This window comes from Schistocerca nitens, chromosome 7 (assembly GCF_023898315.1).
Source record: "Schistocerca nitens isolate TAMUIC-IGC-003100 chromosome 7, iqSchNite1.1, whole genome shotgun sequence".
NCBI lineage: Eukaryota > Metazoa > Arthropoda > Insecta > Orthoptera > Acrididae > Schistocerca > Schistocerca nitens.
In genome coordinates this window covers 455,813,987-455,825,868 of record NC_064620.1, presented here as the reverse complement: position 1 = coordinate 455,825,868, position 11,882 = coordinate 455,813,987, and the positions used below count along the sequence as shown (strand labels likewise).

General features: G+C 42.1%; 5 non-coding genes across 5 annotated transcripts; all 5 read right to left on the bottom strand.

Moving 5' to 3' along the window:
* LOC126196682 (U6 spliceosomal RNA) lies at positions 1–107 on the bottom strand. Its single transcript, XR_007539139.1, has one exon. It is a non-coding gene; the product is annotated as a U6 spliceosomal RNA (small nuclear RNA).
* A 2,492-nt stretch (positions 108–2,599) lies between these two features.
* On the bottom strand, positions 2,600–2,706 carry LOC126196681 (U6 spliceosomal RNA). The gene has a single exon (XR_007539138.1). It is a non-coding gene; the product is annotated as a U6 spliceosomal RNA (small nuclear RNA).
* A 2,493-nt stretch (positions 2,707–5,199) lies between these two features.
* Positions 5,200–5,306, bottom strand: LOC126196680 (U6 spliceosomal RNA). The gene has a single exon (XR_007539137.1). It is a non-coding gene; the product is annotated as a U6 spliceosomal RNA (small nuclear RNA).
* Positions 5,307–7,799: 2,493 nt separating this feature from the next.
* On the bottom strand, positions 7,800–7,906 carry LOC126196679 (U6 spliceosomal RNA). Its single transcript, XR_007539136.1, has one exon. It is a non-coding gene; the product is annotated as a U6 spliceosomal RNA (small nuclear RNA).
* Positions 7,907–10,398: 2,492 nt separating this feature from the next.
* LOC126196678 (U6 spliceosomal RNA) lies at positions 10,399–10,505 on the bottom strand. Its single transcript, XR_007539135.1, has one exon. It is a non-coding gene; the product is annotated as a U6 spliceosomal RNA (small nuclear RNA).
* Positions 10,506–11,882: the final 1,377 nt, after the last annotated feature.

Here is an 11,882-nt window from a genome sequence, read left to right as displayed (position 1 = left end):
AAAAATGTGGAACGCTTCACGATTTTGCGTGTCATCCTTGCGCAGGGGCCATGCTAATCTTCTCTGTATCGTTCCAATTTTAGTATATGTACCGCCGAAGCGAGTACATTCGAGGAGCCCTCTGAAATTGTATATATAGTTATGGCGTCGCGTCAAACATGGTTCGGCTTGGACGTAGCTTTACGCAGCTCTGGCGAGGATCACAAGGCCTGCCGAGTGCTAATCTGTGAATTAATTACTGCGAGGTGTCGTTCTTAGTAAGTGGCAGCTCTGTCAACTGTATTATTTGGCAGTATTGGATGTAAAACTTAGATCGTAGAGTCGCTTGCTCTCGCAGCATCCACCCAGAGCAGCAGCAGGTTCACACAGCTGCCGCTAGGCGGCAGCAAGACGTGTTGGCACGTATTGTCGCCATGTTCTCACATCGCGAGTTTAGTGTCTCATAGGCATACCTATGAAACACACTTCTCTAATGTGTGGGATAAATGACGCTGATTGGAGCTGGTAGCAGGTCTTGAAGACTCTCAAAACAAGCGAATATTTTTGCGAAACTGTCTTCACTGCTAACACAAATTGCATTACTCTTTCAGTGGTACTTTCTTACGATACTAATCGATTTAATGACAGAGTGCGCATATGCAAGGCAACTTTTAACTCACACATCAAGTACACCACAAGAAGACACAGTCTGTGACCATGTACATTATTGAGTAACTCCTATTCATCCAGTGGTGCCAGAAGACAATAGTGACTGCAATAAGAGACACAGTAGCCTCACGAACCATTAAAACCACCATTCATATTGCACACTTTGAAACACAGCAGTGTAGGCCATTACTAGCGCATGGATGGGTGAATGCGAGTTGTGTGAGATAGTAGTAGGAATGATGGACATAGTTCCGTTTTCAGTACAATACCAGGTGATATATTTGTGTTGTCTAAGATTACACAGGGCAGGTCTACTTGGCAAGAGTGAAACACTGTGATGGAGATGTGTGAATGAGCCTAAAATATTGAGCGGACATGTGGTAAGAGAAACCAGGTTAGCATTGTGTTAGTAGCTGTAGTTATGTTCCTGTGAAATGTCAATCAGATGTAATCCAGTTTGGTGAATGTTGTTATTGCAGGAAGAATTGCTAGTGCAAAACAAAGAGTGATAGGTTTAGTATCTGAAAGCAGTTAATAACTGAGTAGCTACTGGTGTCATGTGACACAAACTGGTTTGTGATGTTGCTGTCTGTTCCAAAATCTTGAAGCTTGCTAGTGTTTTGTGTCTTGACTGCCTCTGTATTTGCTTATGTGCTAGAGCTTCTGTGTATGTGACATGATGAATATTGCATGCAGGGTTTGTCCAATCTGTCTGCTAGACACAGGATGAGAGGTGCATCAGCTGTAATTGTGAACAGCATCGACTTGTATGACATTGATGGGATTCAAAGTGCTGTCAAAATAGTAGAGCCTCACATCTAAATACTATATGTTAATATTAGCATACTGGTCTGCTTTCTAAACACTTCAGTGTTGTGGTATTCATTGGCTGACACTTTTGAATTTAATTTAGGTAACTATATGTAGTGGCAGATTGCCAGACATGTTTGTAAAATACTTTGTGTGTCGCACTAGTGAAATTTGTACATGACATGCTGGTGCACCACAGATTTGCTGTAATAGTTGGTTTTTAGGTGAAGGGCAGTGGCTTATTACACAGGCAGATATGCTTCAGTTAAGAATCTGATGAGATGTCACCTGCAGTCTGTATTATGAGGCTGCAGGTGGACAGCAAGGCCACTAGGAGAGTTACTTGAAACATAATGTTAAATGAACTTCCTGTAAAGGGGTAACTTGCACACTTAATGATTAAAGAGACATCTACCTTCACATGTTTATTTATGCTGCTGAAACAATTATGGCATCAGCTGCAGCCATGAAGATGAATAAAGTTAAATGTTGTGGGTCTGTGTGCAGAAAGTATGTGATAGTGGCATACAGGCACCAGAAGCTTTGTAGGCGTTAGAGAAAAATAAATATTAGGTAATGCAAGCTAATTTTAGAGCGCTAGAGTGTATTTAAGCAGTAGTCTGAGTGAAAGTATGTGAGTGAGAAAGATTTGGAACATGCAGCTATCTTGTGTAAAGTTGATGTCAGGTTTCCAAATGTTGTGTGTGGCAGTAGGTGTGTGTTATGAAATGACGTGATTGAGACAGTAGGAAGAGATGTTGTGCCAGCAGAGTGTGATACTGAGGAAGAGAAGAGGCTTTTGCCTGTGCTAGGCTTAGTCTTAGACTCGCTGTGATTTGTGTCACGTTTGCGAATGAGCTGAAGGGGTGCTAGTGACATGTACTTGTGTCAGTGTAGTTGTGGTTTTGGTGTGCTTGCTGAGTTGTTATTAGAGTGACATTTTAGATGTGCATTGGTGATGTAAGGGATACGTTTATTGCCAGTTTTATCATGTTCTGTTGTGAATGAAAGAGAGTGGAGGAGAACTGCGTAAATGGACAGCATAGTTTGTGACAAGTGGGTGCAGATATGAAGCGAAACTTGTGTAGGTGGCTGAGGGTATTAGCAGCTGATGTGAGACATGAGAGAGTGAGATTGCGAAAAAAATGTGGAACGCTTCACGATTTTGCGTGTCATCCTTGCGCAGGGGCCATGCTAATCTTCTCTGTATCGTTCCAATTTTAGTATATGTACCGCCGAAGCGAGTACATTCGAGGAGCCCTCTGAAATTGTATATATAGTTATGGCGTCGCGTCAAACATGGTTCGGCTTGGACGTAGCTTTACGCAGCTCTGGCGAGGATCACAAGGCCTGCCGAGTGCTAATCTGTGAATTAATTACTGCGAGGTGTCGTTCTTAGTAAGTGGCAGCTCTGTCAACTGTATTATTTGGCAGTATTGGATGTAAAACTTAGATCGTAGAGTCGCTTGCTCTCGCAGCATCCACCCAGAGCAGCAGCAGGTTCACACAGCTGCCGCTAGGCGGCAGCAAGACGTGTTGGCACGTATTGTCGCCATGTTCTCACATCGCGAGTTTAGTGTCTCATAGGCATACCTATGAAACACACTTCTCTAATGTGTGGGATAAATGACGCTGATTGGAGCTGGTAGCAGGTCTTGAAGACTCTCAAAACAAGCGAATATTTTTGCGAAACTGTCTTCACTGCTAACACAAATTGCATTACTCTTTCAGTGGTACTTTCTTACGATACTAATCGATTTAATGACAGAGTGCGCATATGCAAGGCAACTTTTAACTCACACATCAAGTACACCACAAGAAGACACAGTCTGTGACCATGTACATTATTGAGTAACTCCTATTCATCCAGTGGTGCCAGAAGACAATAGTGACTGCAATAAGAGACACAGTAGCCTCACGAACCATTAAAACCACCATTCATATTGCACACTTTGAAACACAGCAGTGTAGGCCATTACTAGCGCATGGATGGGTGAATGCGAGTTGTGTGAGATAGTAGTAGGAATGATGGACATAGTTCCGTTTTCAGTACAATACCAGGTGATATATTTGTGTTGATCCAAGATTACACAGGGCAGGTCTACTTGGCAAGAGTGAAACACTGTGATGGAGATGTGTGAATGAGCCTAAAATATTGAGCGGACATGTGGTAAGAGAAACCAGGTTAGCATTGTGTTAGTAGCTGTAGTTATGTTCCTGTGAAATGTCAATCAGATGTAATCCAGTTTGGTGAATGTTGTTATTGCAGGAAGAATTGCTAGTGCAAAACAAAGAGTGATAGGTTTAGTATCTGAAAGCAGTTAATAACTGAGTAGCTACTGGTGTCATGTGACACAAACTGGTTTGTGATGTTGCTGTCTGTTCCAAAATCTTGAAGCTTGCTAGTGTTTTGTGTCTTGACTGCCTCTGTATTTGCTTATGTGCTAGAGCTTCTGTGTATGTGACATGATGAATATTGCATGCAGGGTTTGTCCAATCTGTCTGCTAGACACAGGATGAGAGGTGCATCAGCTGTAATTGTGAACAGCATCGACTTGTATGACATTGATGGGATTCAAAGTGCTGTCAAAATAGTAGAGCCTCACATCTAAATACTATATGTTAATATTAGCATACTGGTCTGCTTTCTAAACACTTCAGTGTTGTGGTATTCATTGGCTGACACTTTTGAATTTAATTTAGGTAACTATATGTAGTGGCAGATTGCCAGACATGTTTGTAAAATACTTTGTGTGTCGCACTAGTGAAATTTGTACATGACATGCTGGTGCACCACAGATTTGCTGTAATAGTTGGTTTTTAGGTGAAGGGCAGTGGCTTATTACACAGGCAGATATGCTTCAGTTAAGAATCTGATGAGATGTCACCTGCAGTCTGTATTATGAGGCTGCAGGTGGACAGCAAGGCCACTAGGAGAGTTACTTGAAACATAATGTTAAATGAACTTCCTGTAAAGGGGTAACTTGCACACTTAATGATTAAAGAGACATCTACCTTCACATGTTTATTTATGCTGCTGAAACAATTATGGCATCAGCTGCAGCCATGAAGATGAATAAAGTTAAATGTTGTGGGTCTGTGTGCAGAAAGTATGTGATAGTGGCATACAGGCACCAGAAGCTTTGTAGGCGTTAGAGAAAAATAAATATTAGGTAATGCAAGCTAATTTTAGAGCGCTAGAGTGTATTTAAGCCGTAGTCTGAGTGAAAGTATGTGAGTGAGAAAGATTTGGAACATGCAGCTATCTTGTGTAAAGTTGATGTCAGGTTTCCAAATGTTGTGTGTGGCAGTAGGTGTGTGTTATGAAATGACGTGATTGAGACAGTAGGAAGAGATGTTGTGCCAGCAGAGTGTGATACTGAGGAAGAGAAGAGGCTTTTGCCTGTGCTAGCCTTAGTCTTAGACTCGCTGTGATTTGTGTCACGTTTGCGAATGAGCTGAAGGGGTGCTAGTGACATGTACTTGTGTCAGTGTAGTTGTGGTTTTGGTGTGCTTGCTGAGTTGTTATTAGAGTGACATTTTAGATGTGCATTGGTGATGTAAGGGATAGGTTTATTGCCAGTTTTATCATGTTCTGTTGTGAATGAAAGAGAGTGGAGGAGAACTGCGTAAATGGACAGCATAGTTTGTGACAAGTGGGTGCAGATATGAAGCGAAACTTGTGTAGGTGGCTGAGGGTATTAGCAGCTGATGTGAGACATGAGAGAGTGAGATTGCGAAAAAAATGTGGAACGCTTCACGATTTTGCGTGTCATCCTTGCGCAGGGGCCATGCTAATCTTCTCTGTATCGTTCCAATTTTAGTATATGTACCGCCGAAGCGAGTACATTCGAGGAGCCCTCTGAAATTGTATATATAGTTATGGCGTCGCGTCAAACATGGTTCGGCTTGGACGTAGCTTTACGCAGCTCTGGCGAGGATCACAAGGCCTGCCGAGTGCTAATCTGTGAATTAATTACTGCGAGGTGTCGTTCTTAGTAAGTGGCAGCTCTGTCAACTGTATTATTTGGCAGTATTGGATATAAAACTTAGATCGTAGAGTCGCTTGCTCTCGCAGCATCCACCCAGAGCAGCAGCAGGTTCACACAGCTGCCGCTAGGCGGCAGCAAGACGTGTTGGCACGTATTGTCGCCATGTTCTCACATCGCGAGTTTAGTGTCTCATAGGCATACCTATGAAACACACTTCTCTAATGTGTGGGATAAATGACGCTGATTGGAGCTGGTAGCAGGTCTTGAAGACTCTCAAAACAAGCGAATATTTTTGCGAAACTGTCTTCACTGCTAACACAAATTGCATTACTCTTTCAGTGGTACTTTCTTACGATACTAATCGATTTAATGACAGAGTGCGCATATGCAAGGCAACTTTTAACTCACACATCAAGTACACCACAAGAAGACACAGTCTGTGACCATGTACATTATTGAGTAACTCCTATTCATCCAGTGGTGCCAGAAGACAATAGTGACTGCAATAAGAGACACAGTAGCCTCACGAACCATTAAAACCACCATTCATATTGCACACTTTGAAACACAGCAGTGTAGGCCATTACTAGCGCATGGATGGGTGAATGCGAGTTGTGTGAGATAGTAGTAGGAATGATGGACATAGTTCCGTTTTCAGTACAATACCAGGTGATATATTTGTGTTGATCCAAGATTACACAGGGCAGGTCTACTTGGCAAGAGTGAAACACTGTGATGGAGATGTGTGAATGAGCCTAAAATATTGAGCGGACATGTGGTAAGAGAAACCAGGTTAGCATTGTGTTAGTAGCTGTAGTTATGTTCCTGTGAAATGTCAATCAGATGTAATCCAGTTTGGTGAATGTTGTTATTGCAGGAAGAATTGCTAGTGCAAAACAAAGAGTGATAGGTTTAGTATCTGAAAGCAGTTAATAACTGAGTAGCTACTGGTGTCATGTGACACAAACTGGTTTGTGATGTTGCTGTCTGTTCCAAAATCTTGAAGCTTGCTAGTGTTTTGTGTCTTGACTGCCTCTGTATTTGCTTATGTGCTAGAGCTTCTGTGTATGTGACATGATGAATATTGCATGCAGGGTTTGTCCAATCTGTCTGCTAGACACAGGATGAGAGGTGCATCAGCTGTAATTGTGAACAGCATCGACTTGTATGACATTGATGGGATTCAAAGTGCTGTCAAAATAGTAGAGCCTCACATCTAAATACTATATGTTAATATTAGCATACTGGTCTGCTTTCTAAACACTTCAGTGTTGTGGTATTCATTGGCTGACACTTTTGAATTTAATTTAGGTAACTATATGTAGTGGCAGATTGCCAGACATGTTTGTAAAATACTTTGTGTGTCGCACTAGTGAAATTTGTACATGACATGCTGGTGCACCACAGATTTGCTGTAATAGTTGGTTTTTAGGTGAAGGGCAGTGGCTTATTACACAGGCAGATATGCTTCAGTTAAGAATCTGATGAGATGTCACCTGCAGTCTGTATTATGAGGCTGCAGGTGGACAGCAAGGCCACTAGGAGAGTTACTTGAAACATAATGTTAAATGAACTTCCTGTAAAGGGGTAACTTGCACACTTAATGATTAAAGAGACATCTACCTTCACATGTTTATTTATGCTGCTGAAACAATTATGGCATCAGCTGCAGCCATGAAGATGAATAAAGTTAAATGTTGTGGGTCTGTGTGCAGAAAGTATGTGATAGTGGCATACAGGCACCAGAAGCTTTGTAGGCGTTAGAGAAAAATAAATATTAGGTAATGCAAGCTAATTTTAGAGCGCTAGAGTGTATTTAAGCCGTAGTCTGAGTGAAAGTATGTGAGTGAGAAAGATTTGGAACATGCAGCTATCTTGTGTAAAGTTGATGTCAGGTTTCCAAATGTTGTGTGTGGCAGTAGGTGTGTGTTATGAAATGACGTGATTGAGACAGTAGGAAGAGATGTTGTGCCAGCAGAGTGTGATACTGAGGAAGAGAAGAGGCTTTTGCCTGTGCTAGGCTTAGTCTTAGACTCGCTGTGATTTGTGTCACGTTTGCGAATGAGCTGAAGGGGTGCTAGTGACATGTACTTGTGTCAGTGTAGTTGTGGTTTTGGTGTGCTTGCTGAGTTGTTATTAGAGTGACATTTTAGATGTGCATTGGTGATGTAAGGGATAGGTTTATTGCCAGTTTTATCATGTTCTGTTGTGAATGAAAGAGAGTGGAGGAGAACTGCGTAAATGGTCAGCATAGTTTGTGACAAGTGGGTGCAGATATGAAGCGAAACTTGTGTAGGTGGCTGAGGGTATTAGCAGCTGATGTGAGACATGAGAGAGTGAGATTGCGAAAAAAATGTGGAACGCTTCACGATTTTGCGTGTCATCCTTGCGCAGGGGCCATGCTAATCTTCTCTGTATCGTTCCAATTTTAGTATATGTACCGCCGAAGCGAGTACATTCGAGGAGCCCTCTGAAATTGTATATATAGTTATGGCGTCGCGTCAAACATGGTTCGGCTTGGACGTAGCTTTACGCAGCTCTGGCGAGGATCACAAGGCCTGCCGAGTGCTAATCTGTGAATTAATTACTGCGAGGTGTCGTTCTTAGTAAGTGGCAGCTCTGTCAACTGTATTATTTGGCAGTATTGGATGTAAAACTTAGATCGTAGAGTCGCTTGCTCTCGCAGCATCCACCCAGAGCAGCAGCAGGTTCACACAGCTGCCGCTAGGCGGCAGCAAGACGTGTTGGCACGTATTGTCGCCATGTTCTCACATCGCGAGTTTAGTGTCTCATAGGCATACCTATGAAACACACTTCTCTAATGTGTGGGATAAATGACGCTGATTGGAGCTGGTAGCAGGTCTTGAAGACTCTCAAAACAAGCGAATATTTTTGCGAAACTGTCTTCACTGCTAACACAAATTGCATTACTCTTTCAGTGGTACTTTCTTACGATACTAATCGATTTAATGACAGAGTGCGCATATGCAAGGCAACTTTTAACTCACACATCAAGTACACCACAAGAAGACACAGTCTGTGACCATGTACATTATTGAGTAACTCCTATTCATCCAATGGTGCCAGAAGACAATAGTGACTGCAAAAAGAGACACAGTAGCCTCACGAACCATTAAAACCACCATTCATATTGCACACTTTGAAACACAGCAGTGTAGGCCATTACTAGCGCATGGATGGGTGAATGCGAGTTGTGTGAGATAGTAGTAGGAATGATGGACATAGTTCCGTTTTCAGTACAATACCAGGTGATATATTTGTGTTGTCTAAGATTACACAGGGCAGGTCTACTTGGCAAGAGTGAAACACTGTGATGGAGATGTGTGAATGAGCCTAAAATATTGAGCGGACATGTGGTAAGAGAAACCAGGTTAGCATTGTGTTAGTAGCTGTAGTTATGTTCCTGTGAAATGTCAATCAGATGTAATCCAGTTTGGTGAATGTTGTTATTGCAGGAAGAATTGCTAGTGCAAAACAAAGAGTGATAGGTTTAGTATCTGAAAGCAGTTAATAACTGAGTAGCTACTGGTGTCATGTGACACAAACTGGTTTGTGATGTTGCTGTCTGTTCCAAAATCTTGAAGCTTGCTAGTGTTTTGTGTCTTGACTGCCTCTGTATTTGCTTATGTGCTAGAGCTTCTGTGTATGTGACATGATGAATATTGCATGCAGGGTTTGTCTAATCTTTCTGCTAGACACAGGATGAGAGGTGCATCAGCTGTAATTGTGAACAGCATCGACTTGTATGACATTGATGGGATTCAAAGTGCTGTCAAAATAGTAGAGCCTCACATCTAAATACTATATGTTAATATTAGCATACTGGTCTGCTTTCTAAACACTTCAGTGTTGTGGTATTCATTGGCTGACACTTTTGAATTTAATTTAGGTAACTATATGTAGTGGCAGATTGCCAGACATGTTTGTAAAATACTTTGTGTGTCGCACTAGTGAAATTTGTACATGACATGCTGGTGCACCACAGATTTGCTGTAATAGTTGGTTTTTAGGTGAAGGGCAGTGGCTTATTACACAGGCAGATATGCTTCAGTTAAGAATCTGATGAGGTGTCACCTGCAGTCTGTATTATGAGGCTGCAGGTGGACAGCAAGGCCACTAGGAGAGTTACTTGAAACATAATGTTAAATGAACTTCCTGTAAAGGGGTAACTTGCACACTTAATGATTAAAGAGACATCTACCTTCACATGTTTATTTATGCTGCTGAAACAATTATGGCATCAGCTGCAGCCATGAAGATGAATAAAGTTAAATGTTGTGGGTCTGTGTGCAGAAAGTATGTGATAGTGGCATACAGGCACCAGAAGCTTTGTAGGCGTTAGAGAAAAATAAATATTAGGTAATGCAAGCTAATTTTAGAGCGCTAGAGTGTATTTAAGCAGTAGTCTGAGTGAAAGTATGTGAGTGAGAAAGATTTGGAACATGCAGCTATCTTGTGTAAAGTTGATGTCAGGTTTCCAAATGTTGTGTGTGGCAGTAGGTGTGTGTTATGAAATGACGTGATTGAGACAGTAGGAAGAGATGTTGTGCCAGCAGAGTGTGATACTGAGGAAGAGAAGAGGCTTTTGCCTGTGCTAGCCTTAGTCTTAGACTCGCTGTGATTTGTGTCACGTTTGCGAATGAGCTGAAGGGGTGCTAGTGACATGTACTTGTGTCAGTGTAGTTGTGGTTTTGGTGTGCTTGCTGAGTTGTTATTAGAGTGACATTTTAGATGTGCATTGGTGATGTAAGGGATAGGTTTATTGCCAGTTTTATCATGTTCTGTTGTGAATGAAAGAGAGTGGAGGAGAACTGCGTAAATGGACAGCATAGTTTGTGACAAGTGGGTGCAGATATGAAGCGAAACTTGTGTAGGTGGCTGAGGGTATTAGCAGCTGATGTGAGACATGAGAGAGTGAGATTGCGAAAAAAATGTGGAACGCTTCACGATTTTGCGTGTCATCCTTGCGCAGGGGCCATGCTAATCTTCTCTGTATCGTTCCAATTTTAGTATATGTACCGCCGAAGCGAGTACATTCGAGGAGCCCTCTGAAATTGTATATATAGTTATGGCGTCGCGTCAAACATGGTTCGGCTTGGACGTAGCTTTACGCAGCTCTGGCGAGGATCACAAGGCCTGCCGAGTGCTAATCTGTGAATTAATTACTGCGAGGTGTCGTTCTTAGTAAGTGGCAGCTCTGTCAACTGTATTATTTGGCAGTATTGGATGTAAAACTTAGATCGTAGAGTCGCTTGCTCTCGCAGCATCCACCCAGAGCAGCAGCAGGTTCACACAGCTGCCGCTAGGCGGCAGCAAGACGGGTTGGCACGTATTGTCGCCATGTTCTCACATCGCGAGTTTAGTGTCTCATAGGCATACCTATGAAACACACTTCTCTAATGTGTGGGATAAATGACGCTGATTGGAGCTGGTAGCAGGTCTTGAAGACTCTCAAAACAAGCGAATATTTTTGCGAAACTGTCTTCACTGCTAACACAAATTGCATTACTCTTTCAGTGGTACTTTCTTACGATACTAATCGATTTAATGACAGAGTGCGCATATGCAAGGCAACTTTTAACTCACGCATCAAGTACACCACAAGAAGACACAGTCTGTGACCATGTACATTATTGAGTAACTCCTATTCATCCAGTGGTGCCAGAAGACAATAGTGACTGCAATAAGAGACACAGTAGCCTCACGAACCATTAAAACCACCATTCATATTGCACACTTTGAAACACAGCAGTGTAGGCCATTACTAGCGCATGTATGGGTGAATGCGAGTTGTGTGAGATAGTAGTAGGAATGATGGACATAGTTCCGTTTTCAGTACAATACCAGGTGATATATTTGTGTTGATCCAAGATTACACAGGGCAGGTCTACTTGGCAAGAGTGAAACACTGTGATGGAGATGTGTGAATGAGCCTAAAATATTGAGCGGACATGTGGTAAGAGAAACCAGGTTAGCATTGTGTTAGTAGCTGTAGTTATGTTCCTGTGAAATGTCAATCAGATGTAATCCAGTTTGGTGAATGTTGTTATTGCAGGAAGAATTGCTAGTGCAAAACAAAGAGTGATAGGTTTAGTATCTGAAAGCAGTTAATAACTGAGTAGCTACTGGTGTCATGTGACACAAACTGGTTTGTGATGTTGCTGTCTGTTCCAAAATCTTGAAGCTTGCTAGTGTTTTGTGTCTTGACTGCCTCTGTATTTGCTTATGTGCTAGAGCTTCTGTGTATGTGACATGATGAATATTGCATGCAGGGTTTGTCCAATCTTTCTGCTAGACACAGGATGAGAGGTGCATCAGCTGTAATTGTGAACAGCATCGACTTGTATGACATTGATGGGATTCAAAGTGCTGTCAAAATAGTAGAGCCTCACATCTAAATACTATATGTTA